Below are 6149 nucleotides of genomic sequence, written 5' to 3' on the forward strand. Positions count from 1 at the left end.
CAAAGTGAAGCTTCCGGGCTTTCTCAAACCAGCCCACTGACAACCTTCCCAGCCGCCTCCTCCCACATGTCTCTGCCATTCCTTGATCCGTCACAGAGTCTGTGACATGTGGAAACCCTGCTTCTCTGTCCCTTAAACAGGGAATCACGCAGCAGCGTGGTTTACCAATTACAGAATTACTCAGACTGAGAGAATCTTCTTCCTGGGCCCCAGGGTCCATGGTGTCAACCTCCACATCCCAGTCGTAAGATGCCTGAGGGCACAGTCCTGGTGGAGGTGGAGGGCCCAGCCACCACTTGGTTGAATGGGGGCTCCTGGCATCACCATGCCTAAATTTTAAAAAAATTATTTATTTTTTTGTTATTTTGAGACAGGCTTGCTCTTGTTAGCCCAGCTGTCCTGGAACTCACAGAGATCCACCTGCCTCTGCCTCCTGAATGCTGGGATTAAAGGCATGTGCTGTCATGTCCAGTGGACACCTGCTATTTATTAAACAATTTATAGAGTGGTTTCAGAGAGCACCACCACACCCAGTTTACATGATGCTAGGGATGGAGTCTAGGTCTCCATGTATGCTAGACAAGTCCCAACCAAGTTACAGCCGCAGCCTCATTGATCTATCTTGGGTCTAGCCTGAGGCTCCATGTTACTCCCGAGGCCATGTCACAAACGGTGTTTGCTGGAGCCCAGAAGGTCTGGGACCATGCCACCATATCTGGCTTTTTTTTTTTTAACATAAATTCTGGATCCCCTTGTGTAGTGAGATTTCTGGAATTTTAGTTTCTTTAACAAAACAAAACAAAACAAAACAAAACAAAACAAAACAAAACACAGAAATATTACAAGAAATATGTTTTGTTTTAACCCCGGATGTGGGGATGTGGGGATGCAGGGCTGCTTCAGACCGTCTGCAGCCCCGACTATGATTTGCCTCATGCTCTAGCAGAGAGTTTCTGTGATTGTGTGATGTTTGGAATTCTGGGAAATTTTCAGAGGGTACATAAATGCTAGGGCCCTGAGAGACAGGGTGGGAAGTTGTGGGTTGCTCAGGGGGTTGGTTGTGGTTTGTTAGTGATCGTGCTCAAAGAAGAAACAAGAAGAAATTGATCTCACAGATTTCTATCTCTGTCTCCCTATCTTTTTCTCCTATCTATCCTGTTCCTTGCCCCTTCCGAGTCCCCACGCCCGCAAGAGAGACACAGGAGGCAGTGTTCAGGTAGTTACTACAGTGAGGCTTTATTCTTGTATCAGCTGAAGCGGAAGACCCCAAGCCCGGAAAAGGCACTGCTTATATGCACCCTAGAGTGGCGTGTTCACTTCTGATTGGCTGTTCACTCATCACCCCATATTACGCCCCGGGATGGGCAGTGGCTTGGCGTGCTTTCGCCTCTTGCACCTGCGCAGTTTAGTTGTTTACTTGTAGGAGCACTGGATGCCAGCGCCATCTTGTAATGGTGAATGTTGTCACTGCTCGCCGCGGCTCCCTACATCTCCCCCTTTCTATTTTATTAAGATGGAACAGCCTTTTGCCTATCAAGCATGGCACCAACTCAGTGAGGGAAAGCAGAGGCCTTATCCCCTGTGCAAAATGAGATATTGTAATGGGTTTCTTCTCTTGTCGTCGTGCAATGAGTAATACTTCCCATACCCATCTCGATGCCTTTTGTCGGGGAAAGGGAGCCTCCACCCTGGGGCGCCACCAGGGGAGGAGGTTTCTTGGCATCAAACCTTTGTGCAATCAGGCATACTTTCGGGAAATCTATCCACACTCGTGGAACATTCCCTGTCGAGTACCCACTCGCAAACACCTCTAAATATTCAGGTACCACAGTTATTCAGGTAAGGGCTGGCTAGACTTAGACTTCTCATCGACCCAGTGCAATGGGATGAACACTTGGGGTGCATCGACTGAGGGTCTCAGTCATCAGTTACTTTCTTAGCATAGATAGCCAAATTTCAGGGGAAGATCCTTGTTCCAAGGCTATGAGTGCTTGGGCGATAGCGACCTTGTCACGTTTTTGTTGGGCTCCAAGCTTGCAGACCAACCATAACATGAACACTAATCCACAACATAGGGCTGCACCAAACAGGCCTATCCCCACCCTTTCCTTAAAGAAAGAAAAGGCAGAAGAAATTCAAGAAGAAAGTCCTTTAATGATGGAGGGATCCAGGCAGGTGGAGTTGACAAGAATAATTTCTCTGCGAAGTTGTTCAAGAAGATTACCAAAAATTTCAGACCAATTTCCTGAAAGATATAAGGACAATTTACGTGAGAGATTGGCTGCTTTTGTAAAGTTTTAGTATTGAATGTTGGCAATACACAAAGCTCTGAATTTCCTTTCACAGCCAATTTATGTCAACTGAAATAAGATATCCAGTCTTTCCTCAACCAAATCTAATCTCTGATTGAGTATCATAATACCTCCTTTCAATTCTGCTGTGGAGGAAGAATGGGTAGCCATTGCCTGGCTAACTCTTTCTGCCAAATATTGACAAATTCAGTGGTTTGTACTTGGTGAAACATGGCAATAGCTCCAATGGTAGCACCGTCTGCTCCGAGCATAATAGCTGTGACAATGGCTGCTGTTATATCAAAATCTCTCTTCTGTCGAAATAAAGTCAAGGTCCCAGACGTCTGAACGGGGATAGGGATTCATTGTGGTATTCTGGCTATTAGGGCCTGCTTATAGACAAGAGCAGACCAGCACTGGGACATAAAGCAAGTTACATTGGTACAAGTATTAAAGGAGTGGTTGGATAAGATGAAAAGAAATGGAGGATACACACAAACTGGAGTGAGGCATTACAGTTAAGGGTACAGGAGAAATTCTGTTTAGCAGAAGCGGCGCCTTTTAAGAAGGCAAGGGCATAGGTTTTGGAAAAGCAGATAGGATAGCCCATCTAAATTCACTATATATACTAGGAACCCAAGCTTGGAGAATCCATGTAGCGATCAAAAGCATTCATAGGGGAACCCGCTGAGGAATCATCACCCACAACTGTAAGGCGTCGTGTCAGGCATTCCGGCAACCAAAACGGGTTGTCTTCTTCCTGTGGAAAAACACAAACCGCTCCCCTGGATCTTATTAAAATAGGATCCGGGCCTTTCCATTGACCAGTCAAAACATCTTTCCATTTTATCATTTCTTTTGGTCTAGTTGGTTCCAGGCAATGGTGATCAGCTGTGTTGCCCTGACTGTCCAAATTCAAAAAATTAACAGTAAAAAGTGCCAAAGAGACAATAACCCGTGGCACCGTGGGCAGAGCTTCCTCAACTTCTCCTTTTTGTTTTATCAAATAAGTTTTAAGGGTACGATGAGCACGTTCAATGATGCCCTGTCCCTGAGGGTTGTAAGGAAGACCTGTCAGGTGTGTCACCTCCATTTGGCGACAAAATTGTCCAAACTTTTGAGAAGTGTAGGCTGGTCCATTGTCAGTTTTAAGGATTTTAGGCTTTCCCCAGGCACTCCAAGCCTCGAGACAATGTTGAATAACATGGGCCGCCTTTTCTCCGGTCAATGGAGAGGCAAACATAACTCCAGAACAGGTATCAATGGAGACATGCAAATATTGTAATTTGCCAAAGGATGGGATGTGGGTAACATCCATTTGCCAGATCTGTAATGGCCTAATTCCCCGAGGGTTAATTCCGGTATGGGGAACAGGTAGGAATTGACAGCAGTTTTGGCATTGAGTCACGATATCTCTAGCCTCCTTTCTAGTGATGTTAAATCGACATCGTAGCATCTCAGCTGTCACATGAAACCTTTTATGAAAGGTTTTAGCCAAATCCAATTTTGGCGAAAGGGCAATTGCAATCAACTTTGTGGCTCGATCTGCCAGGTCATTTCCACGGGACATAGGTCCCGGTAAGCCTGAGTGAGCCCTAATATGAGTTATAAAGACAGGGAATCTTTGCTTAGCCAGGGTAAGCTGAATCTTTTGAAAAACTTCTACAAGTCTGCTAGATGTCTTAATTAACCCAGCAACTTCTAATGCTTTCACTGCATTAACCACATAGAAGGAATCTGAAACAATATTTAAGGGACCTGGAAAGATTTCCAGAACCTCTGACACCACTAGGCATTCCACAATTTGAGGTGAGGTTTCATGGTATTGTTTGGATATAACCTTATCATTAACCACATAGGTACCCACTCCTGTTTTAAGGAGGACTGCAGCCATTTCTAAGTTTGCTGCTGCAAGTCCGGCATTAGTAAGGGGGCCCCCCAGGCCGCAACAGGCTCTCAACCAGTCTTGTAACCCTCTGATCCTATGAGGGGCAATGACTGTGCAGCATTCTGCTGTAGCATTTTCAAAGACCATTTGTTCTATCAATGGCATCACCTGTTCCGGGTCACCAAAAATCCTACCCGCTGCCTCGGTCATTCGGGCCCAAAATCAGAAAAAGACTCATTAGATGTCTGAATTATCTTGGACAAATAAAGGTTACTGCCTTCCTTCTTAGGGAGAGACTTCCATGCCTTTATTGCAGCTGATGCTATCTGTGTGTAGACCTGCCAGGGATGAGTGGTCTGGTCGTTCGCGTGTACGCCAACTCCAGCCAGCATGTCAAAAGTCCATAATTGTTGACCCTCAATGCTTGCATTAGCTCTGGCTTGTGCTTGTAACTGCTCATGCCAGAGCGCTTTCCATTCCAAATATTGGCCCATATTGGTAAGTACCGCCTTCACTGTGTCCTGCCAGTCTCCTGGCATCATAGCAGCTGCACCTAATCTCTCCACTTGGGATACGGTAAGATTAGCCCCAATTCCATATGCACGTACTGCCTCAGCTAATTCTTTGACCTGCCTATACTCTACTGGGGCATGAACACGGGCTCCCTCTGCCCCTTCAAAGACCAGAAATGCCAGCTGTAGCTGTCTCCGATCTCCTGGGCTGAGAAATGAATTAGAGACGCTGCCCGGGCATAGGCCGGAGGCAAGGGCGGGGCTGAGGGACTCAAGGTCTTTCTTAGTTTTATCTCAGGACGGTTATTTTTTGGTCCATATCTGTTTTGTTCATAGGCGGCTGCCTCTTCCTCTAGGCTTTCTTCCTCTCCTTGGGTTAGATCTTCTTCGGAGCTGCTAAGGTCTATGGCAGCAAGCTCCTTAATGGGGTAAAGGGGGGGGTCCTTTTGACCTCCACTCTCTCTTCACCAGCAGGTGAAGGGTCCTTATTCTTAATAGGCCCTGCAGTGGCCTCAGTTTCTTTTGAGTACTCTCCCTTTTTACCAGACTCCTGGGTCTGCTTCTTTTGTCCAGGCCTTCTTGCCTGCTTCCCTTTCCCAGGCTCCTTGGCCTTATCTTTTTCCCAGGCTCCTTGGCCTGATGCCGGCTAACACTCTCTGTTTCTGATACACTGGAGTGGACCTCTTCTAAAACCTCTTGACTTGCATTAATAGCTGTGCTGCAAGATGGATCTTCACAACACAAATAAGCTAAAAGTGAAAACAACACAAGCAAGAGGCCAACTAGTGCAGCGGTGGCAATGGGTGAAAATCTGCTCACAACCAAGGCTTCCACCCCAAACATACCTCTCAGAGACGTACCTCGATCCTGTAGTCTTTTAACCCGCCCCAAGTCTCGGGGGGGGGGGGTCTCTGCAGTGCCTTGAAGTTCCCGGGTTTTCGGCACCAGATGTTCCGTGCCCCTTCCGAGTCCCCTCGCCTGCAAGAAAGACATGGGAGGCAGTGTTCATGTAGTTACTACAACGAGGCTTTACTCTTGTATCAGCTGAAGCAGAAGATCCCAAGCCCGGAAAAGGCACTGCTTATATGCACCCTAGAGTGGTGTGTTCACTTCTGATTGGCTGTTCATTCGTCACCCCATATTATGCCCCGGGATGGGCAGTGACTTGGCACACTTTCGCCTCTTGCACCTGCGCAGTTTAGTTGTTTACTTGTGGGAGCACCGGATGCCAGCGCCATCTTGTAATGGAGAATGTTGTCACCGCTCGCCACGGCTCCCTACGCTATCCTGTATCCGGGGGAATAAAGAACCCACAAAGTAGCAAAGACCAGCTACACCCCTGGAGCTGTGGTGCTTGCCATGAGTGCTGGGGGCCAGGGACTTTAGTCTTCTTCAAAGGCAGCAAAGCTCTCTGAACCTCTGGGCCATCTGTCCAGTTTCCCACTCCATTGTTTTTGA

At 47.1% G+C, this 6149-nt stretch overlaps 1 long non-coding RNA gene across 1 annotated transcript; it reads right to left on the reverse strand.

Annotated features, from left to right (window-relative positions):
- Window positions 1-2134: 2134 nt before the first annotated feature.
- LOC143443407 (uncharacterized) lies at window positions 2135-5728 on the reverse strand. The gene is made up of 2 exons (XR_013112367.1): window positions 2998-5728; window positions 2135-2245 (listed from the first exon to the last, which is right to left on the reverse strand). It is a non-coding gene; the product is annotated as an uncharacterized LOC143443407 (long non-coding RNA).
- Window positions 5729-6149: the final 421 nt, after the last annotated feature.

Source organism: Arvicanthis niloticus, chromosome 8 (assembly GCF_011762505.2).
Source record: "Arvicanthis niloticus isolate mArvNil1 chromosome 8, mArvNil1.pat.X, whole genome shotgun sequence".
Taxonomy (NCBI): Eukaryota; Metazoa; Chordata; class Mammalia; order Rodentia; family Muridae; genus Arvicanthis; species Arvicanthis niloticus.